Source organism: Heliangelus exortis, chromosome 1, assembly GCF_036169615.1.
Source record: "Heliangelus exortis chromosome 1, bHelExo1.hap1, whole genome shotgun sequence".
Lineage (NCBI taxonomy): Eukaryota > Metazoa > Chordata > Aves > Apodiformes > Trochilidae > Heliangelus > Heliangelus exortis.
Genome location: NC_092422.1, coordinates 89,114,144 through 89,141,058, shown reverse-complemented (window position 1 = coordinate 89,141,058; position 26,915 = coordinate 89,114,144). Strand labels below are relative to the sequence as shown.

Sequence of the window (26,915 nt, the reverse complement as noted above, 5' to 3'; positions counted from 1 at the left end):
GTTTGTAGGCAGGACCCTAAACACATATTTCACAGTAATGAGCCCCTGTTAACTGCTCTTCTTTTGATAATAAAACTCCACCTTTAGAAGTGTCAGGCACAATCTGTTCTTATACTGGCTTCACACCATTACAGCAGGTAACCTCATAGTATTGCTGTTGACATACAAAGATAGACAAGAACAGGACTCAGGTCTGCTGTCTCTCTATTTACCAAACACTTTTTTTTTTTTTCCCTTCAGTTTCATAAGTCCCCAACACCTTTTAAAGTAAAAAAAGAATTAGTGTGGGTTTTTTTTTCCTTTAAAGGTTTTTCTAGACTGCCTGCTGAGAGGAATGTCTGCTCTGAACTCCAGGTCCAGCATGATTTCAATAAGGGAGTTTGTTTATGTCTCTTTGTGAATTAGTTCATTATTGAGATTACTTTCCAATTTTAACAAGCATTCTACTAATTATTAGCCACTGCTAAGTAAACTCTGAAATGGCTTGGAGTTCGAGTTCAGTTCAGATAAACATACAAAAGTTCAGATGCTTATCCAACTGCTTGTACTTCTTGAGTCTGCATAACAAGTCTGGAAGCCTATCAGGCTCCCCATCTCTCTGCTCCCACATGCCAAACCATGTCAAGAATGCTCCTGTTGCATTTTTTCATGGTGCTTCTGCATGTCTGGTTTTGGTCCTGTGCAGAAACAGGAAATATGAAGGCTCCTGGAAAGGGAAGATAGGTGAGGCCTTAAAGAAAGTTCTCTTTCTCAAAAGACAGGGTATTTCCAAGACTCTTTCAAAAGCTGTAGAGTGAACCATTTCATGACAATGGGACAGCTTCAAAAATCTCACCTACAGCTTGTAGTCCTTCAAATTGCCTGTCCCCCAAAATGGTCTGAACTTTCTGGGTCTCCCCTGTTCCAAGCACTGTCTCACTTTGGTGCCTTCAGCTTCCACTAGAATGCCACTGGTCCCTAGACACTGAGCCTCAATCCTCTGGAGCATCCCACCTGCCAAGCATGCCAAAAGCAGCCCAGATTCCTCACCAAAGGCAATCACAAGTATTCCTTTTTAAATAGTGCCATAGCAGGTAGAGATGCTCAGATAATTAGCTTCTGACCATACCTGCCAGGAAATGAAAGGGCTGGAAACAGCCCACTACAGCCTGTGGTGAGTCAAGCACACTTTCTAAAAAAGCACATTAATCTCCAAGGTGGGGCATCCTCTGTGTGGAACACCACTGTCTCCTGTTAATGTTGGGACCCTGTGAACACAGGAAGGCATGACCCATCAGTGCTGAGACATGCAAGAAAAAAATAGTGTAACCATCATGGACAAATTAAAAATGGGACTTGGATTCACAACCCACTTTGAATCCTCAGGCCCTCCAATAACATATTGATGAGTAAGAAATACAATATTCTACCTGCAGTAGCATTGAGCCGTTTTCCAAAATGCTCTTGTTTTGGCTTTCTTTATATTTTCACTAGTGCTAAGGTGCTTTTTAGTCATTCCTCAAAAAGCAGTTTATCCAGCTTCAGTAGTGACTGACTTACTAGCAGTACAGGGAAATTGGAAGTAGCAAATGGAGGAAGAAAGTGATAGTCTTTTGTTTCTTTGATCAGCAAGACTATCAAGTTGCAGTGTGGAAGGAGGTTGGTAAACTGGGCACAGCAGTGTAAGTCAGCCTCTGGGCAGCTGTACATATCTCCCCCACAAGCAGAAGAGGCAAAGTATATATGAAAATTGAACACTCTCAGTGGTGCCCTTACCACTTCACCCACTGGTAATTACCTCACTGATTTGTCTCAGAAGAGCTCAGGACAGTTTGGGAGGAAGCCATCACAAAACAAGACTGAGTGTGCATTAATATGATTATAGAATCAAAGAATCATTAAGGTTGGAAAAAGATCATCAAGTCCAACTGTAACCCAGCTACCACAGCCACTAAACCATATCCTGAAGTGCTGCTTCTAAACACTTCTTGAACACCTCCAGGGATGGTCACTCCACCACTTCCCTTGGCAGCCCATTCCAATGCCTCACCACTCTTGCAGTAAAGAATTTTTTCCTAAAATCTAACCTAAATTTCCCCTGGCACAACTTAAATTCCTGTCGTCCTGTTGCTAGTTACTTGAGAAAAGAGACCAAAACCAATCTCTCCTGAGTCTTCTCTTCTTCAGAGTAATCAACCCCAGTTCCTTCATTCACTTGTATGAGGATGCAACTACAACATGCCCTCCAAATCCCTCACCAGCCTTGCAGCTCTTCTCTGGACATGTCGTAGGACCTCAATATCTTTCTCATACTGTGGCAGCCTGAACTGAACCCAATACTCAAACTGTGGCCTGTGCAGGGGCAAATTATGTTTCAAAAGACTAAAGAATGAAAATTAATTGCTCAAATGTTTTTTTGTCTGTGTTCTCAGGTATTAATAACATTGCTAAAAACTTTGTTTTTCACTTTAGGCTTCAAAATTCAGCAGAAGTACTTGGGGCCATAATATCTGCCAGGGACAGAGGGGGGCAAATATTTGAAAAAATATATGGCTGAATACACCTTGCATATTTTGCTAGTGACAGAATTTTCAAGGAGGGAGGAACACGTAGAATTATGAATTGCAAAATCATAAAGTAGGCCTAGGCACACAGACCCTTCCAATTTCTGCTGAAGCAAAAGGAAAATTAACAAGGATAGGTTTGTGGAAGGTGCTGCTCACACTAACACCCCCCCCTGCCATGCACAAAGGAGCACTGCCAACATTTTCAGTCTCATTGTATGTATGCCAATGTTTGCTCTCATCACCATTTTTGTTCTAATGAATTATCACTTTCACCTCTTCAAAAGGAGCTGAAATATTTCCAAAGTGAAATCTGTTCTTTTGTTACAGTGAATTGCTAGACACAACTGCATACGGAAAGAAAGGGAAGTTGCCTTCTTTACAGACTTAGATGGTCCCTACTTTCCTCGTGAGATGGAGAGAACAGGATGTACACTTTGGTGCTGGTATCTCTTCTTTCCTTCTCAGAGGCAGTGAAAACAGTGCAAGACACATCAGTTTTCAAGCATGTCCCTTGTGTCACATTGCATTTGACAGAGTAACTCATGTACACCCTTGGGATTCCATCTGTCTGTGAAATTTCACTCCAGGCTGCACTACTCACCGGGTTCCACGTGGATGGAGCCATTGGGCTGGAGCCCCACAGCAGCCACAGCCATCTATGACGGAATGTGCCTTGATCCCCCAAAACCCATTACCAGGGAGTGCTGATGTGGCTGTGAGGAGCAGGACAATTAAAACCAGGAAAAAGGAGGTGGGGGAAAGTGGGAAGATTAATCCCACTGTGTTACAACTTTTCTTATTTAGTGAAAAGGAAATACAATTAAGGCAGAACATATTAAACACACCTACACAGATATCTAAACATCTCCCTGGTGCACTTGAATTCCTGCCTGTAGATGAAGCAGGCAGCCGCTGCTTCCTTAATCAAATTAGAAAACTAAACTTAAAATTATCCCTCTCCAGAGAGATACTTACACCTCCAAACACATTCAGCAAAATAGAATATTAAGCTGAAAGGAAATAACTGAATTATTTATTATGGCTTTCTAATGGTCTAGGCTTACATTTTCAGACACTAAAATGTACAGTAGAAAATGACTTATTACAGTGTACACCGGAAATTTTGGGGAATTAAAAGAAAGCTGTTTTGCATAATAATTGCACACTTCCATTTCTTGTGGAAAATTAAAAAGCCATTGCTCCTCACTAAAGATTACTATAATTGCAAGAAAGGGAATTTGGGGGTAAGGAAGGAAAGAGAAGAGATAGCGGGAGAGAAAGAATGATGGCATAGATTCATGATGAGTTTTTGGAGGTAAACATACAAAATTCGGTGATGCTCCAAAACACACTCGAGGGCAGAAGGAACGAAGATCACCCCTCTCCAAAATCTTTCAGACAACGGGCCACTTGAACTCAAGAAAGTGAAGGAGCACTTTGGTAAACCCACATATCATCAAGTACCTCCTGGGCAGTGAGGTGTTGCTTGCAGGCTCGTGGGAGCGCCCAGCTCCGCAAGGCACAGACCCTATAAGGAAGAGGGTGGGCTGGGGATGCTCAACCAACTGTGCATCCTTCATGGGAAGTGGGACAATGCTGCAGCTCTGCTGACATCCCCATGAAGACTGCCTGACCCAGGAATCTCATGAGGATATCCCTGAGCCAAAGCGCCGATGTGGGCCGGGGGAACAGGGCTTTGTGTGCCCACTGCAAGGTGCTCATAGTGCAATGAGGGTGGAACTGGGGAGCCAAGGAACCATTAGTACTACATCCAGGGGCACAAGGAGTTTATATAAGCAACCTGCACTCGTGAAGGAGAGGCTTTGGTGAGCAATTACATGTTCTGCTGCGCACAGTGAGAACAGTCTCTCTCTCTACTACAACAGCAGAGTTTAGATGCAGTCTAAGGTGACTCAGAAAATCTGGTCTGCTGAGACTTTCACATCAGAAGCAGAAATCAATCTTTGTTGCAAATAATATGTAGGCATTTGTTTAAGTCTTGCAGATGAATTAAACATTTTCTGAGTGCAGTAACATCTAATATTTCAAAGTACCAAATGTTTTGTGTATGTAAATATACCTAATGCATTTAGACTTACATGTATATAAGCATATGCATACAAGTGCAGAGATAGTTTTATATATTCCTATTGCATTAATCCTATTCCCTGAATTTGTACTAATTCAAATTTATACATGCTAAACATTTTCTTGTAATTATCTGTTACATATACTCATTTATTTCATGTTTACATATAACTATGCTTTGGCAGGAGGCTTGGACTTGATGATCTCCAGAGGTCCCTTCCAATCACTACCATTCTAAAATTCTATGAACTAAAGATTCAGGCATAATTAAAATATCTTACTGGCTTTCAAATTCCAACCAGTAAGGAAATGAAGTTTGCATCTTTCTGTTAGGTTAATATACCAGACTCACAATCATACAATTAGTGTGATGAAATGCGTAACGACACTGTAGAACTTACACCTGAAGGCTTTTATCAAAGCAAATATTCCCCAGTATCAGGTAATCACTATGATTTATAGACTGGGAATAGTCCCACGCAAGCCTCTGAAGTAACTGAAGGAATTGCTCTCCCAGCCTTCTGTCATAATTCTTCTTTTCTTGCAGTCTTCATTTACACAAAATGAAAGCTTTACCTGTGTCTGTACAAAAAAATCAAAGCACTAGACTTTGGTGACTTTCTGGGGGAGGAGACTGAGGTACTGTTAAGGACAGCTCATAAGCAGGCAGGCCATTCCTGGGTCCCACCCTTCCTCCAGGAGAAAAGTTGGGTAATCTTCACAGGATTTCTGCAGAATGCAGTTTATACCATCCCACACAGACATACACACTGATCCCACATATCACAGGCAGACATGGTCAGAAGCTCATGGAGATGCTTGCACACAGGCAACTGACTGTCCAGAAGGTCAAGACTACAGTTTACAGCACATATTCTGGAAGGCTCCTCAAGATTGTCAGGCATTAAATAAAAATGAAAATTAAAAAAAAAAAAAAAAAAAAATAAAAGAGAGATAAAATCAAGAAAACAGCCAACACGGTGTTCTGCCCTCCTGGAAATTCCCCCCAAACATCCATTGCACATGTGGCTGTCTCATACTTCCCCCTGTTTTTGAAACTGCCAGTGCTGACAGGTCTGGACTAGAGGCAATTCACCATCCCTAGAGCATCACTTATTTCTGTTTTTCACAGTGAGAGAGCAGGCTTGTATCAAGGTAGAAGGAAGTGTGCCTGGTGTCTCAGCAGGGTTTCCAATAGTACTGCCAAGACAACAAAGCACCAGGAACCTGCAGGGAAAGCTGTTCTAGGTAGGAGTTGCCTGCTGCCCATGCAGCCCTGTCCTACAGAGCTGCCTCTGGCACCCAGGCCCAGCAACCAAGGGGTGGAAAGCCATTCTGCCTAGGGCAAGGTAGATGCACTGCTTGTTCCCCTAAAATACAGGCAGGAGATAGCGAAGTGTTAGGGGAAGGAAGCAGGACAATTCTCTATGGGGAGCTGGGGGAAGTTGCTGGGGGATGTATTTCCATGTATTTCCTAACACGAGAACAGTGACACTGATGCATTTTTTACAAGGAAACCCATATACAAATGAATGACAGTTACATAAAGATAATCTCAATTTAAGGAGTCAGTACAAAACCAAATTACACAGTGGCCGTGCAGTAAGTGCCAACATAATGGGAGGTTTTCATTTTGGGGTCAGCTGGGAAATGTCAATATTTTTTTTCCCTTTGTTCTACTTCCAGTCATCCAAAATCATGCCAGCACAGACTTCTGACCATAGATTATGTAAGTGACTTTCCTTGTAGCTTTACAAAGGCTGTTTTTTAACTGTGGGAAAGGGAGAGAAGAGACTTGTTCCCCTCTGGACAAAGCACTTTGCTTCCAGAGTTTTCTTGTCTTGGCTAGAAGAGGAGCTAACTCAGCACATAGAAGATAGACTCCCATCGTGCCTGCCTTGCATTTTTCAAAGCTGTTATTTACTTAAAGGAGCAGGCACAATTTATATTATCAGGGGAAAATAATGGGAAGTATTGACCAAACCAAAGTATGGTACCACTGAGGGATCAGCACAAGCCAGACGTGTCAGCTAAGGTAATGTAAAACAGGATACGCTGATATAAATGTGCCCACATTTTTGATTTTGTAACAACATTAAGGAGAACTAGAGAAGTTCAGCTGCTATGCAAATTGGGTAAAAATAGCTTTCAGAAGATGAGAAGCCTTTGGCTTGCACAAGAGGCAACATGGCTAGTTCGAGTGAGAGAGCGTGACAGCCTGAATGGTTGGGAGGAGGCAAACACAGGATGTTCCTTCTTTGTTTCTCTCCCTGGAAGATGTGGAGAGAAGAGGAAATAGGTTTAAAATACACGCACACGCGCGCTTTTTCACGAAGCACAGAGCTACACCGAGGGATTAATTACCATCGGATGTTATGGAAGCCAAAAATATAACTGGAGAGATTAGTCCAATTCATGGAAGAAAAGTCTACCGTGAGCTATTAAATACAAAAACACACATAGGGCCTCTGGGCCAGGAAGTCCCTGTGCAGTGACTGCCAGGAGTGGGGAGGATGCTCTGGAGGAAATACGAGCATGTGCTTGGCCCCATCTTGCACCCTGCTCTGGGAGTTCCTTGTGCAGAGATGGGACAGTCAACTGGTTGGCCTTTTGGCCCCTTGCAAGTAGAGCTTTTCTTCTACAAGGGACCAACTGCTTAGGTCAAAACCTTCAGTCACATGGAAATTTGAGTCATATCCAACATGCGCTGGTCCCCTAAGTGAGACATGTCTGCAAGCATTTAAGCAATTTCTTTCAATTTCTATAACTTTTACCTGAAAAATCTTGGTTTGGATGCATGTGAGAGTGAAGAAGCCAGTGGCAAAATGTCATGAGGTGAGTAGAGCTTTCTGGGGAAGGTGGTCAGGCTGGAACTCTGGCACCCCCACCTCTGCCCACCCAGTCTGTGAACACATCTGAACATCTGACAACCTCCAATATTCTGAAACATCCACATGCATCCAGAAATACAGGATCTGTGCCTGTTGAGTAGATGTCTGGGGGCACATCCAGGTGGACGGCTCCCTAAAGTTACAGTGCAATCTGGTCTGTCTCAGCCTGGAAAAAAAGAATACTACTATTTGCCCTTCCACTTTTTTTCTGAACTGATGCTTTCTGTATCTATCTCTTACCATCAAATATTTATTAAAAGAAATTTTGAAATCCCTAGGAATGTAAATATCTGGAATATCCAGAACAGGCAACTGAAGCCGACGCTTTACCATCCTACATGAAATAAATCCCATTCCTGAAGAAACCCTGGGAATTGATTTTGTTAGCAGTTTTAATGAAATGTTACAAATATCATTTGTTAAGTGGAAACAACCATTGCTTAAAAAGGAAAGAGATATATGCACATTATGTAACTTGCTGAATCTCTTTTTCTCTTGTTTTTGCCAAGATCTTCTTGATAATGGTGTGAATTGTTTAGGCAAGCTCATGCAGCCTACAGACATATGTACATACAATGTTTAAAAGAACTTTCTGTTCCTTGTTCCCAGGTACACACCATCCCATGCTACATATTTTAAAAACCTGCTATAGCCTGTTAATGGAGTGTGGAAATAACCCTGGAGGATAAGGCACACAGAGTTTACTACATAACTTAAAAAATATTGGCCTGGAAAAAATGTTGATCCTATTAAATAAGTTTTAATGAAGTCAAGATTTAGGTGATTTTCATGATAATATCTTCATTCCAGTTGTTGTTTCAGTGTGCCAAGTTCTGTATCCTATTAGCCCCTTACCAAAGAACAAACTGTTATTGGTGGGTTTTATTTTCAATTTTTATTTTTAAAGGACAGGATGGGAGTTTGCTTATATTGGCTCTTTCTTGGTACTATTATTCCCCAAAAATCTTATTATAAAGGGAATTCCAGTGAAGCCATTAATAAATGAAACAAAAATAAGTAGTTTGGAAAGAAATACTCAGAGACTGTCCTCACCTCAAAGCATATAGACTGAATGTTGCCTTTCAGTTGAAGTCTACTTAGATATTAAGATCTTTACTTGGATTCAGTACCCTTTAAACCAATCTTAGATTCCCTGATGGCAGCACAGGCTAAATGTTTAGCTGGCACACAATTTCAACTGCTAACAGGACAATTTTGCAACTTTGCTCTTTCTGGGTACAACTAGTCACTAATGACTTTCCCAGCTACCCTCTGTGCTGAGATAATACCTCCATAAAAATTCATAAAATGAGTCAAATTCCTGCAGAGAGCCAAGTAAAAACCCCTCAACAATCATGTTTGAGTGCAAGACCAGCATGAACCCAAATGATCACATTTCATTTCACGAAGGGTTGCTTTTATTCACACTAAAGTAACTTGTGAGGGAAAAAAAATCAAACCAAACAAAACTTTAGTTAATTACACTGAGTTTTAATCAGCAATGAAGACACACTGTTTCCTTTGACAGCAAACTGTAAATGTCCTTAAGCCATGTCATCAGTTGTGGCACAAAAAATTGCTTTTTTGTCCATGAAGGATTTGGTTGCTTCATAGCAGAAGTTCTTCACTATTTTTTGTCTTGGTTTGAAGAAGCATAGTGAGCTTTATATTTTCTGCTGCAGTTGACTTTGAGGAAGTATTAAAATGGAAATGCTAAACGAATTGCATTGAAAGCCTTGATTTTCTATTGAAAATATTTTACTGCATACCATGGCTGAAAACTCATTATATTTATGTCATCTAAATGTTTTTATCCTTTTCACAATATGTGATGAGGTATTACTTCAGCTGTGAAGTTTATGCTACTTACTGAACATGCCTGATTATTGCAAAAAATCTAACCACGTCTTAAATTTCTAGAGACAGATGGAGCAAATTCCTCTCTTCTTATAAATGCATCCACTCTAAACCATGTACAATGTGGACTGTATTTTTCTATAGGTAATCTGCTATATAATCTATCCACTTCATGTGAAGTAAGTTCTTTTGTTTTATGATGGAGTTCCTGCCTCTGGGATAGGACACACAGTAGAGCTAATAAATGAGTGCTGAGACAGGTCTCCCTCTCTCTCTCTTTTCCATAGTCTCTCATCTGAAGTGAATTTTCATGGCCCACATTAACATGATCCACCAAAGCTTCTTGAAGTGAGAGGCTGAGCTATTGGATGCTTTACTTTCTTGACTTGTAAATTAACCACTTGATTAATCCTCCCTTGGTGAGGGCCATAAGCCTTAGTGATGTTCCATATAACTAAAGAAAATATATGGAAATATATATTGCATAAATCTTCTGAGATGGCTAAATACCAGTGTTCAAAAAGAGCCTTAACAAACTGTATAATAAATGCATTTAAGACAATATCAATTACATGCACAACAGTAAAACTAAAGTCACAGGAGCCTGCAAAAGCTTCAGGTAAATGTCATGGGGCAGGATGCGAAGAGCTGTGAGATTATAGATGAATAAACTCTAAGCTATGTTAGCATCAAGGAAAAAAAGACATTAAAGGAGGCAGACCTACACTACACAGTTATAAACTATAACATTGCTAATCTGTCTGTAGTACAGTGCAAAGAAATATTTGCTCATAGTTCCACTTCTGATTTTACTTTTCCAGGGAAACAACTCCACGTAGGTCACTGGAACCCCACATGGGCAAATACTCATCTCTCTGAATCTCAGGTTGGGTAAGATTTACTTAAAAGATGCTCTTTCAAAGATGGCTTTTAAAACTCATCCTTTCCCATAACACTTGAGATTTAACATGTGATGACTACTTCCAGGCATCAAAGAGTTAAGTTCCTAGTGTGAGACTTGCTATATTCAGAACAAAACTTCCTTCACCCATCATTCCAGCAAGTGTATCAGGATATTGCTGCTACAACAAAACCAACAAAGCCTCATGTGTTTTAATGTATAAAAAGAAACACTTCCTGACCAACAAGCCCTATCCATTGTGTTTCGGGTCTAATTTTTCAGTCAAACCGTGTATGGAGACATGGAATAGGCACAATTGCATTCAATAAAAGGAACAATGGATAATGCCATGCTCTGACAATGGGTTCTGACAAACCTTGTTGCTGCAGATTTCTTATCACCCTGATCTGGCTGGCCCACCCTTCTGCTGGAGGTGGCCACCTCACAGCTGAGGTGCCAGCAGCCACGTGTGTGTGTGTATCTCAGTAGTTTGCCTGCCCCAGTTCACAGCCTGCCACTGGGAAAGGGCTCATTTCCCAGGAAAGCAGGGTTATACAAAGGCTGTGGAGCAGAGCATGATCTCACGTTCCCTTCTGCTAGCACAATTTTGGTAACAACCTCTGATGCAGAGCTAAGAGTCAAAAAGATAGAAAAGGCAGGAACTTCTTAAACCACCACAGAAGATTTCTCAGGGACCGTGCATCAGTCTTCCATATAGCATTTCCCACTTGTCATTATTCTTTGGTTCCACCCTAGAACTGCTAAAAGCAGCAAAAAATTTTGCAACTAACTCCAGAAGGAGCAGAAGCTGGTTCTTTGCTGTGGACTGTAGTAGAAAGGATGCTAAAACTATTGAATTTGTGTAATTTTCCCTGCATCCTTTCCTGTAGTTAAACAGAAGCATCCTTCATGCTTGCTTGTGATCCTAAAATGAGCAGCAGTGACCATAGAAGCTTAAGCAAGTAAGCTTAGAAAGCTTTTGAATGCCTGGTAAGCACTCACTTCAGCACGAGCAGCAGCCAGCTGGTTCTGGACTCTCCTAATCTGGTATTTGCAGTGCTCCTCACTGCCAGATGACATTTTAGGCCTTGGATGGTTTCACTCTGTTTGCTTGGTTTGGTTTCAAGTTTACATATAAGCAGCCACTACATGAGATGCCAACAAACTTTGACTCAGTTCCTCATCAGAAAACAATTCTGCACTCCCACACCAATCCCACAAATGCTTCTGACTCTCTAATAAAGCAACATTAAAAATGTGCTCCCTGTCAAGAGTTAGGGCTAAGATATTGTCAGTGCTGGAGGGCCCCTTCTGAAATGAGAGGGTACTGAAGGGCCCTGAACCACCATTTCTTAGATCCAGTGCCCAGTGTTGCTGCTGTCTTCTCTTGGGACATCATCTTTTAGTAGCCTCATGGGGCAGGTGAAACCTCAATGACGTGCTAGCATGAAACACCTGTCATTCTGCCTTTTCCAACCCTGCAAATTAATTCTTACTCTGAGTGACTAGTCAGAGACCTGTGAGTATTACCACATACTTGATTGTTACAAATGTAATTATAGCTGAGGTAGAGCTGATCTAAAAATAAAGCAGTGGCTTAAAACTCTGGGAGATTTTGTATGAGGAAATACATTAGTCCTGAGCACTGGACCAGTTCAGGCAGCTGATCATTTCAAGACCATGGGGAGCTATGGTGGAGAGCTTGTTGTAGGGGCACAGGAAGTAAGTCCAGGTTCATGTCCCAGCTCTGTCAGGAAGATGAACAGATTTTTTGGTCTCTTTGCCTCAGTTTCCCATCTAGACACGACATGGTGCTGTCTTACTCTCATGACTCATGTAAGAGTGCTTATGTGGCCATCTAAAGGCAGATGTCAGCTTGCTCTGCTGGTACTCAGCACTGCCCACAATCTGTGCAGTTGTATCACTGGGTGGTATCAGCCAGGGAGCTGTGACCTTTCTCTGGTTCCATCATTTACAGCTCTTCTGGCAGAGTCTATTTCTCTCATTATTTATGTGGCATGTAGGACATGGGGACAAAAACTTCCATGGGGAGTCTCCAGGGGACAATACCCCACAAAAACAAAATGTGGCCAAACAGGCCCAACAGCTCATCCTTGTGGGGGGGGGGGGGGTTGTAAGGCTGCAGCACACTAAGTAAATCCAACCAGAGCAGCCAGTGAAGGGGTGGCTGCAGCAATGACCCCACTCTGCTGCCTGATGCTGCCTGATGCTGCCTGGCATGGGCAAAGGATGAGAGGGACTGGACCTTCTCCCCACCAATGAGTTACTTCAGCTGAAAAGGAAAAAATGCAATTTTTCTTTCAGAGCTTGTCTGCAAGACAACACTAAGGAAAGTTAAGACACTGAGCCCAAAACAAAACTTGTTGTAGCTCCTGGAGAGCAAGGCACTGAGCCTAGCATTGAGTTCAACCTCCTCCTGGAGAGCAAGGTATCTTAGAGGCTCCCTTGAGGACTACATGAACCCAGCTAGCAAAGACTTTCTGAGTGTATTGTGCAAGTTAATCTGCCCATTTTGACAGAAACAGGTTCTAGTTCTTCCACCTCCACTCCTTGCCAAGGAACAGGTCCACCAGGAGTTGCAACCAGGGGTAATTTTTGGATGGAGAAAGCAGTGATGAGCTCCATTTGGCACATCCACAGCCAGAAGAAGGCAAGCATCCATAGCTCAGGCTTCAGCCAGGGGTTTAGGATTCTTATTTTTCCCACAGAAGTTTTGACTTCTCATATCAGCTTAAGCCAATCTGATTCTGATAGGTTTATTTTTCTCTGGTTTTGTCTGGCTCTGAGCAGCTCTAGATTCAGCTTGCAAAAGCCAGTCTCTCCTCCTACCCGTTTGAATTTTCTTGCTGCAAAGAAGCAGTGCAGGCAAAACCAGCAGCTGGACTGGGAAGGGAGGAGTGAGGGACTAGAACCAGCCTTTCTCATGATGCACAGAAATCATCTGAATGATTTTCATAACCTGACTGGCTTGCCAGGGGACAGGGGGAACGCTGTTTTTTCCGAAACACAGTACTCACTTCAGCATCACATATTCCTGACTGGGAAATTGAGTCTGTGGTTCTCAGAAATATCAAGACTTTACTCCCTCCAGCCCTCAGTTTCCTGTGAGATCAAAGAAATGGCCTGGGCAGTCTCTCTGTCCCTGGAGGGGCAGCACTGTAGCAGAAGTAGGGAGGCAGGGTGGGATATCAGGTGCTAAATCCCCTGTATTACTCCAAGAGGAGCAGGGACATGAAGGCATTCAGAGAATGCCACCAACAACAAACACCAGGAGGTTTCCAGGCTGTCTTTACACACATCACAGACAAACAAACAAGAAAGACATTCAGATGTTCCCTCTATGTTTTACAGAGCCCTTTCATGCCAACACTAATAATTCCCAGAGGCTGTCAGAGAGGGGGGAAAAAAAAAACCAAAAAAAAAAAAAAAAGCACTAGTTTTGTCTATGATCTAAACATCAAACTGAAGATTAGACTAGGTCTGTGCACCTCAATAGCTGAAGTCTTTCCGGACCAGGAAGCTGGAAAGCTCACCCTGTCCAGATGTTTCCCCACCATAACATGAGCCACTCACAGAGAGAACCCTTTAAGATCTCAATAAAGTTCAGAGACAGCAGAAACATTCTGCTTGTCCACCAGGCAGTGTTCCCAGCCCTGGCCTGGGAAGCTCTCATACCAGCATTTTAACACCTTGGGTTAGGAAACAAAGCAGAACAACAGTCTAAACAACAGAAACTGAAGTTAGCTTGGCAGAAAACAATTACTGCAACTGGAATTTGGCCAGCACTACCTGGATGAATAGCCCTCCTCTCCTGCTCACGCATAAAAAATGCCATGAGATAGCTAGGAATGATGAGTGGTAAAGATCTCAATTTTCAGTCCCATGCAAAAGGCTACAGAGTCCTGTTAGTGCTTGAAAGGGACAGTTTCATTAATAGCTGAGAGAAAGAGTATCAGCTACTTAATCACCAAACTGCTTCCTGCAGTACCCACAGTCTCTGTGATGAAATCTCACCAGTTATTGATTAGTCTCAGCCCTTTTGAATGTGCAAGATCAGATAAGGTCACAGCCTGAAGTGATTCAGTGGTAACCTGGAAAAAAAGGCTTCATACAAGTAGCAACATTCATTAGCTACACTACTTAATGGAAAATTTGCATTTTAGAGGGAAAAGAAATCACTGCCAGGATTACTGTTCTAAATCCAGTTACACATAGCTAAGCATGAATGAGCACTTACACACAGTTTTGAAATTGTTTCCATTTTAGAAAAAGAAAAAAAAAAATAAACCCAACATACTAAAATCTCTGTCTCAGCTTGTATGGAAGATCTGAAATATTTTTTCCATTAACACTGTAGCACTTGAGAAGGGTCTCCAAAGATTGCTCAACCTCTTTAATAGTCTTTAACAAGTGCATTTATAATGAGTATGTGTAATAAATTTCATCAGATCACCCAGGTGTTTATATAAGAATTCTTTCCTTCAGAAGCATCAGGTACTACTTACACTGACTCATCCATCTACCTGTCTTTCTTTTTTTGCTGTATGTTGTCTTTGTCAGATTACAAACAACAAATAACGATGACTTTGATTAGAAAATTCCAGCTTAAACATTAATTTTCCCCCAACACAATATTCATCAGCTATCATGATAAAAAAGTCATCTCACTGGAAGTTACTTGGTGACAATCAGAAGAAGTGAAACACACCAAAAATATGATGAACTGCATCAGCCAGCAGTAACTCAACAGCATTTTCGTTCAGTACAGCTTGTATGTAACCCAAAGAATAGATATGCCAAGAATGCTTACATATATAGAGATGAGAATGCTCAGGCTGGAATTTATTGGCATGCTGAAGAATTCCCCAGAGGTTTCAGTTTTCCCACACCAAATGTCCTGCACTGCATTAGTGGGGAAAGGGTAAGTCACAAGAAATGTGAAAGTCTCTCTTGAAACAGGTAATTTTCTCCATGACATATCACCCTCAGTCTATGTTCTTACAGTGACCTTCCAGTATGCCTGAAGGGGACTACAGGAAAGCTGGGAAGGGACTTTTTAAGAGGACATGTAGCAACAGAACAAGGGGCAATGGCTTTAAACTGTAAGAGGGTAGATTTAAGTTGTATATTAGGAATAAATTCTTCACTGTGTAGGTGGTGAGACACTCAAACAGGTTATCCAGGTAGGCCATGGAGGCCCCATCCCCTGCAGCACTCAACACCATTTTGGATGGGGCTTTGAGCAACCTGATCTAGTGTGAGATGTCCCTGACCATGCAGAGGTGCTGGAACTAGATGACCTTTAAGTTCTCTTTCAACTCAAAAAATTCTATGATTCTATGTTGGCCTGTCATCTTCCAAGCTGCATTTTTAATAATGAAGGGCCACTGAAGCATCTGCATTGCTCTGCTGGAGTGGTGGATCCTTCCTGGTTTAAAGATGATTCCTTCAGATTAAGACAAAGGCTCCATCTTCTGCTGCAGCTCCTTTTACCTCCTGAAGAACATAAAGGGTCTATAAATCCAACTACTTTGTGACCTAAAAATTCTTCTGGCATGCAGGGAATCTTTGCACAGTGTTAAACACACGTGGTATATCTGTGCAATTGTATTTGCAGTCCTAGAAGAGCCTTGCTTTGTCAGGATGTACAGACAAGAGAACCTGTATCTACACAACTTCTCAGAGACTTTTTGCTGGCCACTATTCCCCAACTTTCTTCCAGGAGCTGACTTCCCTCTCTGGGCAAGCTGCATAAACAAGAATATTATCTTTTCAGTATTATCCTTTCTGCTGAAACTCCGTAGGGCTCTGGGAATGAATATGAATCTTCTCAACTGAGCAGGTCACATCGCCTCCCACCACATGGAGTCAGAACCCCAGAGCAACATTCTAAGGAAACTAAACTGTTTGTTTTATCTGAGCTTCTTTCCACACTGTGGCAGAGAAATTAACAACCTAAGGTTCACTTCCATGGCATTCTGGGACTCTGCTGAGAATTATGGTCTCTCCCAGTCCTGACCTGCAAGCTGTCATTTGGAACAGGGAGCATATTGTGGACAGCATCTTACCTTGCTTGTCTTCTCAGAGAGTTTAACCCTTGAAAAGGCTTTCAGTGAAAAAATATTAACCATTATTTCTTTGTGGGTGTAAGTGATGTCAGAAATTCTCTGATATAATATGCTGACCTAAGATATCTTTATCTGAAGGGCTGCCCTAGATTATGCCACATCAGAAATTTTAAAATAGGATCAGAGGGGGAATAGCAATACATTTGCAAATGATACTAAGTTGGGAGGAAGTGTTGATCTGCCTGAAGGTAAGAAGGCTTCAAGTGGGACCTGGACAGGCTGTATCAATGGAGCAAGGCCAATTGTATGAGGTTCAACAAGCCTGGGTCCTTCACTTGGATCACAACAACCCTGTGCAATTCTACAGGCTTGGGGAAGAGTGTCTGGAAAGCTGCCCAGTGGAAAAGGACCTGGGGTGTTGGCTGACACATGGCTGAACATAAGCCAGCAGTGTGCCCAGGTGGCCAAAAAGGCCAACAGCATCCTAGCTTGAATCAGAAATAGCATGGCCAGTAGGACTATGGAAGTAATCCACACCCTGTTCTTGGCACTGGTGAGGTGGTACCTCAAATAATGTGTTCAGTTTTGAGCCCTTCACTACAAGAAGGACTTTGAGGTGTTCAAGTGTGTCCAGAGAATGACAACAAAGCTGGTGGAGGGTCTGGAGAACAAATCTAAGTGCAGCATCTAAGGGAACTGTGATCCTTTACTCTGGAGAAAAGGAGGCTAAGGGGACACCTCATTGGTCTCTATAATTACCTACATGGAGGTTGTTGTGAGGTGGGACTCCATCTCTTCTCCCTAGAAACAAGTGACAGGATAAGAGGAAATGGCCTCAAGTTGAACCAAGGGAAGTTTAGACTAGATATTAGAAGAAACTACTTAACTGAAAGGGTAATTAAGCATTGGAACAGGCTGCCCAGGGAGGTGGTTGAATCACTGTCCCTGGAGGTGCTTAAGAGACTTGTAGATGTGGTGCTTAGGGACATGGTTTAAGCACTGGACCTGGTAGAGTTAGGTTATAGTCGTACTCAATGTTCTTAAAGTTTTTTTTCCAAGCAGAATGATTCTATGATTCTGTGATTCAGGTTTTGTCCACAGGGACAGACTTCAGCTGGCATGAACTGGCCAAAATCAGTGAGAAAAGGCTGACTCAGTTGTTTTGAGCAAGGCGTGTAGAAGATGATGAAATTTAGCTTTAATTTTAGACCTATGCCTTTCTGCACATTTTAGTACTCCCCTGACACCCTCTTCCCATTTGCACTGGAATGATCTATTCCTGAAAACTTGGACTGGCGTCCTCCTTTTTTTTTTTTTTTCATATCAATAAAGGCAATTCTCTCCCAGCTCAGCCAGCATGCTCTGGGGTGCACCTGCAAACCCCTGCTCCATCCCAAAGAGAACCTTTGCTTGCTTGGGAGCCAGCGAGAGCTTTGCCTCCCTTACTGCCTCAGAAGACAGACATTCATGTGCTGATACCACATATGGGCATCTTTAAGCTCCAGCGAGCTGAAATTGCAGTGGACTCTGTGAGTTGAAGCTCCTGGGGGAAAAAAATAATATACCTTACAGATCAGAGGGAGATGCAGCCCATCAGCACTGTTCTTGCCCCCAGGTCCTACCACTAATGATGGAGAAAGTTAAACCCAACGTCATGAACTGGCTCTTTGCTACAGTAATAATTACCAAAGGGTTCCAGGTTGCAGGGCCAGGTAAAAGCAGAGATGAGAGACTCTCCCTGTCTTCCCTCAGCCCCTGCTTTTTGGTGCTGGTGTGCAGGGGAAGTCTGCTGTCACCCTCCCACAGGCATCCCAGAGGGGAGCCAGGTGGCTGTTTTGCGGGGAGCAGGGACAAGCAGGAGGAGGAGATGGAGAGGAGACGCCCATGGGGGCCATCCTGCTGCCCACTTTGGCAAGGGTGCTGTGTGCTGCCAGGGCATCTGTGCAATGGCCCAAAACTCCCTCCCCATGGGCCAGCCCTGTGAATGTCACAGCCATGGCCATAAATGGTAAGTCTTGCAAGCAAAAGCTGTTTCTGTAAGCCATAAAATGACCACATCAAATAGGAAGGAAGTTAAACAATTATTCCCATTGCTGAAGGTATGGGCTGACAACATCACAAAGACTGATAATTAAAAATACAGTAATGTTTTTCCAAAGTCTGTTTCACTGTTATTTCCTCCTTCGAGCTGCCCGATGGGTGTTTTATGAAGCATCATTTCATCTATTCCTAAAAATATTTTCAGACTGGTTAGGAGCCATCCCCCCCATACAGGACACCAAATCAAAATTTCTTGCAGTTTTGTTTTCTTTAAAAGCACAAAGCCTACTTTGGCAAAGCCCTGGGGCAGGGAGATGGGTTAGGTGTCCTCATAAGATAACAATAATTCTTTGCACATATGCCCAATGTTAGCCATAAAGAACTTCCCCACAAGTCACAATGTTAGAATGCTTCATTCAAATGGGATTTGAAGTAAAAATAGGAAGCAGGAAAAAAATAGAAAGCAATTATCCAAGTTCTGGAAAATGAATTTGTGTTCCTGAAAACAAAATTTGGCAATACCTTCTTAACTTTCTCAGTGCCAAAGGTAACTTCTTGCAATTAATTATTTAACTAGGCTTTCAATTAAATAACTTATCCATCCTATCTTCTGTAATGGTTCCCAGTTCCACAAATACAGCCAGTTTTCAAAAGAAAAGGCAAATCTGTGTAAAATCAAGACTGTTATACAGAGAGATCATCTTACACATACTGCAGGTCTTGACCATCCTACTCTCTATGCCTGAGAGTACAGACAAAAAATCACTAGTCCAAGTTACAACCTGTTGGCTCAGTTACAGAGAGAAACAAAAACCTGGGAGCAGAAGAGGCATTAGGGATCACATTAGGCAGCACGACAGGTGCTGTAGCTACCTGTCCTCAGTCAGGACCTTCAGCTCACCCAGGAAGCCTGCAGAGGCCTCCTCCATCCCTGGGCTGGGACTGAGGAGGAGGAGGGCAAGAGGAGGAGCTGGGACTGCCACAGCCCTTGGAAGTCACCAGCCCTTTTATGTGAAGCACGCCGGTATCCGAGGGTGCTTGTTGGTATCGTGACACAGTCGTTCAGCACACAGAATTGGGAAAGATGCAGATAGCATCACCCATCATCACCACCCGATGACAGCATTGAAACACCCAGCTGCTGCCCTGGGAGGCTGGGGCAAGCTGTCCTGCACCAAGGCTGGCTTGCTGGGACACCTTCCCATTTACATCCTGCTCTGAGTCACCCTGTTTCCCCAGGTAGAGGCAGGGTGCTCACATCAGGCTGGAGGACTGCCCTATCTGGGCCATCTACCTGGGAGCAAAGTGCTGGCAGGCTGGGCTGGGGCTTAGCGAGCCCCTTCATCAGGCCCAGCCAAAGTTGGGGAGGAGGAAGAGGAGGCTGGGCCTGGTTTCTCCATGCCAGCTGATCTCCTCCTCTTGATTTCTCCCACACGTGGCATGCCTGTTCCAGCCACAGCCTGCAAACGAGCGTGGGGTGACAGGGAGGTGAGTTTGCCGAGCGTGGGTGTTCAATTCCTTCACGCCTTCCTGAAATAAGGAATCAACAGGGAGCTTGCTGAGGGATGTACAGGGACTATGGAGAACCCGATGGGATGCAGCCCATATGCAGCTGTATGGACAGGCACTGGGGACAGCATGCAGCAGAGAAGGGCCTGGAATAAGAACTGCTACTCCATGATGTCCCAGCCACACAAATTAAGGGTTAAAAATCAAAATGACAAAAGCCAGGAGAGGGAGGCTTTTTAATAGCTTGAATAATCCTGCTGACATCCTGAATTTTCCTTGCTCTGAGATAATCTGCTGGGTTTTCCATCTCTTAACAGGTAGTATGACCTCTGAAAAGATGAAAAAAAAAACCTGGATTTTGTACTTACACCAGCTCACCTAATTCATATTTACTAAATAAAATACCAGGCTGATGTTCTGTCCATCTCTGCCTAGAAGATTAGCAATTATTCCATATTTTCAAGAAGCTGTATTACAAATAGTCAGTTCTAACTAATTGCTTTAATTATTCAACCCCTGATTTAAATGCAAGTTTTTCAGCATACTGCTGGTGACTTAATTAATTGTAATTATGCACAGGTCACGTTCCAGATATATAATCTTTATAAATGATAGACAGATGAGTAAGGATAGGAATCCAGATCACCAAACACAAGTTCAGCCCCCAATTAAAGAACCGTGTGCATCCCAAATTTAAATGCTGCATAATAATTATTTCTATAAATAATAGTATCTAGAGAAGGAGCTGATGACAGAGCTGTATCCCAATAATTAGGAATGACTCCAACTTTGTTTACTATTCCCTAGAGATGCATGCCTGTTGCTTTTGTTTCTACATGACCAGTTCATCCACACACCTCAGAGCACGCTATCAAGTATTCAAACTGCCTGCTCAAATACCTGCTCCTCAGAAGTCCCACCAGCTCTCAGAGGAGTCACAACTGGGGCTGAACTGTGTTACCCCAGTAAAGGAAACAAAACATTAGCCATCAGTACAATATACTGGCAACATTTCTCACAGCCCTTCTCTTAACTGTTGGTTCATCACAAGCCATTTCTGGAATGTCTTTAGCTTGAAAGAGTGAAGTTAAATATTCCATATTTTTAAGTGGAACATACAGGACAGAATTCATTAAGCACAGAATTCATTCACAGTACAGAATTGATATTTAAAGGCTGCTGAGTCAATTCAGAAGTTTTGATATTTTTATCATGTTTTTATAAGGAAATAAGCAATCGTGGTGTTTTTGAAGTGACCAAATGTTTTCCTTTAATAAATTTTGACCCCTTAGCCAACCATAAGCACATACAGCTGGAAACAGGAGGTCTCAGATATATGTATAGGAGAGGAACCTTGTCAGTGTCACCACTAAAAGAGAAACATTGTGAGGCTTAAATTAATCAGGAATCCATCCTGAAGAGACACGGGAAAAAAGGTTTTGTTTAAGTATTGCTGGGCTTTAAAGCAGTATTCCACAGAGAAGAAATAGTATGAGGCACGATTCTTTAAATGGATGTTTCTCTTCCCTGTTGCAATGTTTTCTTTACCTTTTCCATCTTCAACCCTTCCCCATACAAGTTGTATTGAAAATGCTGCTGCTAAAGTCATCCTTGTGGTTTGTCACTTCAAAACTTTTTTCCCCAGGGCTTTACATCATGTTAGCCACAGGCTTCCAGCCCTTACCAGAGACATGATTCATGAGTCTTAGTCCCTCCTTCATGCCTGCTTTTGGACCTCCTCACTGGGTCTCACAGCTCTCATTGCACTCCAGATCAGAATGACTCTTCTCCTTCCATCTGAAAAATGCAAAGCTGACTATGAACTGTGCATTTTCTGGAATGCACAGAAAAAAATAATAATAATTTTGGATAGTGCAGTTAGAGAACAAGTTGGCATCCCATACAAATTAATTCACTTCTCTTTCTGCAAACCTTGTCTCGAAGGCTGCCATTAAGAAGTCCTAATCATTCTTGCACTCCACTGTCAGCTTTAAAGTAGATGGTCTTTGGAAAAGGAATGGATTGCTTTGCTTGTATAAAACCTGACCCAACTCAGAGCCTCACAGAGTCCTTGGGAGCAAAAGCAAGCATGAAAATTGAGACGTACAGGAAGAAAACAAACACAGAGCATAACTGGTAATTTGGCCTTTGCTGCTTCTAAGGAAGATTAGGGTTAGGAGCTTTACAAAGTTTGTTCTTGAATTTACTGTTTCCAGAAGATGTTCAAAAAGATAACTGGGAAAGATGTATTTTTGCAAACCCAAAGACAAAAGATGCACAGGTCCCAAGTTCCACACTGCAAAGCACACATACTTAAATCACTTAAGATCATGGCCTGAATGATAAGTATCCCAAATAGAAGAAAACTCCTATCCCTATCTCCTATCCCATCACTACTGGATATAGAGAGTAGCCTTCATAATGAACCTATATGATACACTCTTCATACTGAAATACTAGAAACATGGGAAACTAGTAAGATTTAGGAAGGGAGCACTAAAATCCAGAAGACTGCCACAGCAGGGAGAAGAGTTCAAAATGTACTCCACCACTCTTGCCTCTGGGACTTCCAGTGTGAGGTCCCCATTCTACTTACAGACCTAGAAAAGGGAGGCATTAATGAATTAATGATCTTCCTGAAACAAAATAGGGTAGCTGAATCACTTTCTAGGGTTGGACAGGTGCCCATTTGCCATGTCTGCTCACTCACTCTTGGTAAGATTTGGCAAACCTAAGTATCAATGACAGTGGCCAATTTCCAAATAGGTTCCCAAATGAAACTGCCAAGTGAACAACTAATAGCATTTGAATAGTCTTCAGACAGTCATGATTTTTCAGTCATTTTAGAGTTCACTTGGACAGGAATGGGTCCATTTGGCATCTCCCTGTGAAGCCTCAGTCACACAATCCCTTCACTGTCATCTTAGCAACAAATTTAAGGCTGATCCTAGCAAGTCTGCTCTCTAGGCAACACTGAAACAGCAACGTGAGCCCAAGACTCCTCTCACATCTCACCCAGTATTCCCACAAGAGAGCTAGCTCAGACAGAACTTAGGTAGTAATGAGAAATCACTGAGAAGAAGTAAATTTACACTCTACTGAAGCAACAAGTCATTCTGAGAGCAGAAGAACAAAGGATGCCTGGCTCCTGTGATTTGCATCTTAGAGTTGCTTGTCTAATCTTTATTAAGATACAAACTCCTATCTCAAGCCTAGTAAGATGTGAGCTCTGATCAAAGGTTATTGTTAATAGCAGTTGTTTCTTGAGAAATTCTCTGGAATACAGTTGAGTCCACATTTCTGACTTTATGTCCGAGGAGCCACTATCTCTGGTGTCTTTTATTTCCTCTGCTGTCTCTTATTTCTAAGATGTGTACGAACTTTATTTCCCTCAGGTCATCAGATCCTTCCCAGCTTTGGTTAAAATTGACCGAAGGGTTCAAAAGTTGTTTGGGAGAAACAGGAAGCCAGAGGAAAAAATGGCTGAGTGACTCCATGACTCTCATTTCCTTAAGCTAAATCCAAACTAAAACACATCCTTGCAGAGAAGGCATGAACTCCTGTAACAAATACTTGATAAACAAAATTTTCTTTAGGGACATGCTCCTTTCAAGGGAAGTAGAGGGTATAAAATGCAGAGGTGAGAAAAGGAAATATCCTAGAAACATTAAATTCATTTATGTGTTTTCAGTCTCCTTGAAAATGGCAAAAGGGGTGAAGTGTTCTCATTTAGGAGCTCTTCAACCCTTTCTCAGAAAATAAACTCTCCACTGGATCATGTAACAACACAGGACACAGACACCTAAAGGCTTTATTGTCAAAACATCTGATGTGGCAAGCAGATGCATTCCTTAAAATTCATGGGACTTTTTATACACAATAATCTACGTTTTGGTTTGTTTCTTTTTCAAAATAGGAGACACTGCTACTACACAAAGGTTGGCCCTTGTGGGTGAGAATCCAGCAAGTCCCTTTTTGGGAAGCATATTCACAGAGCTGCCCTAAATGCATTTGGTGTTTGGAAGGTGCCAGTGGCAAGCAGCATAAGCCCCATCAGCCTGAGGCAGGCTTGCAATCTGCAAAAACATTGGGAAGAAACAGAGGATCCAAGTGCAAGGAAAGGGTATTTAAAGAAGATTGCTGACCTTAAACCCCTGCACACGCTGGGTGTGGGTTCTCTGAAACACCATGGTTCTTGTGAGAGCACAGAAGGAATTTAAAGAAGGTGAGATCAAAATCCCAGTCTTTTAAAATCTGTCCAGTTTGTTTCCTGCCTGACCTAAGCATGTGTTCCCCTGAGATAAGAGCTTCACACAGAAGTTAGTTTCTCTTCGGTTTACTTTTTTTACACTACAAGCAATACAGGTTCTGCTTAAGGAAACCCAGCAGAAATCAGTGGAGCTTGCCTGAACAAAGGCTGATAGTGTATTGATTCCAAAGTTCAGCTTCTATATTTGGGCAGAGCCAAAGATGTGATGTGGGTAGCATGGAAAAAAAAAGCAAATGAATGATTACTGTAAGGGTAGCAGTAGAATATATATGCTTATTTAAAGACTTCTGGGCAAGAATCAGATTTCTTTTTAAATCAGCCACTTTAAGAAAAGCAGTCTGTACTGAGACAAAGGAAAGAGATTGCACCACAGAAAGGAAGAATTTGTGTGTGCAGAATTTACTTATCCCTTAATTAAAAGATTTACAGTGGTGGGGAAAAGCAAGAGAACAACAAATGCCTGCAGCTGCTTATCTGCCCAAGGCCAGAGACCAATTCACTTCACACCTGTGAGCAAGCAGTGACTTCAGAAGTCTTGGTGTTGTCAGCAGGACTGACTCCTCAGCTATGGAAACATCTGTATGAGGAGAAAAGCACATCTGGCCCACAGAGGGGAATTCATGCTGATGGGGGAAAAATCTACATGGAGATTTGTATGGGGAGGAACTGCCTACAGTACTCTCCCACAAGATGAAGCCTTTGCTTGATGTGTCCAGAGCTCCACCAAAACCCACTGTTTGTAAAGAAAAGGCAATTTAAAATAAAAATATGTTTTAAAAAAAAGCCAGGAGCAAAAAGGATGGAAGGGTCTGATCAATCACAGCTAGATTTCGCTTTGGTTTTACATGTTTTTTAATCTAAAACGCAATTTCCAAAATATTTTTGAGACTGATTTTATTGTTTCGGGGGGGTAAAAAAATGCAACGCCTAAGCTCCAGAAGATCCTCATGGGCTAAAAAAATTCTTTTCCCTTTTTTTTATGCCAGCCCAGCACAGGCTGGCCCCCTTTCAGGGCTCATTGGCCTGTATTGACACGGAGGTGATGGTTTCAGTACTCTGTATTGCTGAGCCCCTGCAGAGTGCTTGCACCTCTTCATGCAGGACCAGACAGCCACAGCCACACAGGACAAGGGTGTGCAGCCACATGAGTGGCCATGTCACATAATGCAGGAATGTCTATTTTGCTGGGGACACGGTCAGCAGGGCTAGGGGACCACAGTGCCCCGAGATCCTGCCACTAACAAAGCTGCACATGGGGTGAAGCAAGACTTACAGTTTGGCCCCAGTTTGACACTTGGTGTGGGATATCAGCTTCAATTTCTCCCCAAGAAGTTAATTATTTCAAACTCCAAATATAGAATTTTGCTTACTAGGTTCAATCAAGGCAAATAATCTTATATTTTGCTCTGCTAATAGTATTCTTACATACAGTATTGTTTTCAAGACTCCTAGTACATGGCATATGTCATGTGCTCTCCACAAATATCAGATATACTCCCTGCCGCCCCTTCCATATTTCTACCTCATTTGCTGTTATGACAAAGATATTCTTTAATGAATCTTAATGACTCATCTCAAATGTTGTTTTTTGCATTCTGATAAGCACTAGATGGGATGACTAATAGACTACATGCAACACCTAGACAACGTGAGCAACTCAGTGTTTGCTGAAGCCATATTAGACACTGATAACAGACACGGGCATCGCACCTGCTCCATTGTAAAAAAAAAAAAAAAAAAAAAAAAAGGGAAAAAAGAAACCAGGACAGATACAGCAAGTGCTGCTTATATTTGTATGAAGCACATTTGTCTTGTCAATGTTCCAGAGAACTTATGTTGTGGCTGTTATAAAGCTTCTCTCTCTTGTAACAATGACTAATTTGACATCATGCCCCTGGGGAAGTAAAAGCAAAAAGACAGCCAACTTGGCTAAGATGGAGCAGTGCTTCACAGAGAAGATGTCTATGAAATAAACCCAGGCAGTTTTCCAAGTCTACCAATGTATGCATCAGTGGACACAAGAATGTATACATAGACATATGGCTTGATCTGGTACTGCTTTTCTTTTTCCTTCTGTGAGATTGGGGCTAAATTCCTTGAGATAGGAAGGCCTAAACAATCTTCCAACAGAAGACAAGGTCAGTACAATGGGATATAGGTCTTGCATAGAGGTTATTTTAGTCATGGCCACTGAATAATTATGATATTTCACTCTGGATGCTTCAGGCTGAGACAACACAGAGTGGGTTGAAATATCCTGACTACACCAGTCTACACCTGAATTTTTGTTTAGGTCAAGGAAGTAGCCAGCAACTTCTCCCTCAGTCTTAGTACTTAAAAATTCATATCCTATAGGTACCAACATGTAGCATCTGCCAGGCTCTGAATGAATTTCAAAACATTCTTCCTATTTACTGACCACAATGAGACTCACTGCTGCTGTTTATGTGAGGATGTGTATACATAGTAAACATGCAGTAAATGGGACACATGGATTAAATCATAGAATTTTCTTGCCGGAAAGAAAGATTAGATATGACTCTGTGCTAACTTTATGTGCCACAAGTTCTGCCACCACCCAGCTCTCAGCTTGTACTGCTTGCTACACAAATGAGCCAGTGAGATAAAAAAGCACCCTGGGAACTCGCTCTGGAAGGTAGGGAATGAGAATGAAGTAGGTTGAGAGTAATAAAGAAGGTAACAGAAAACCATGGAAAGAATAAA

The 26,915-nt window shown here is 42.2% G+C and overlaps 1 long non-coding RNA gene across 1 annotated transcript; it reads left to right on the top strand.

Moving 5' to 3' along the window:
• The first annotated feature begins 3,174 nt into the window (after positions 1 to 3,174).
• LOC139803707 (uncharacterized) lies at positions 3,175 to 10,536 on the top strand. Its single transcript, XR_011729197.1, has 3 exons — positions 3,175 to 3,297; positions 10,204 to 10,273; positions 10,370 to 10,536. It is a non-coding gene; the product is annotated as an uncharacterized lncRNA (long non-coding RNA).
• The last annotated feature ends 16,379 nt before the right edge of the window (positions 10,537 to 26,915 follow it).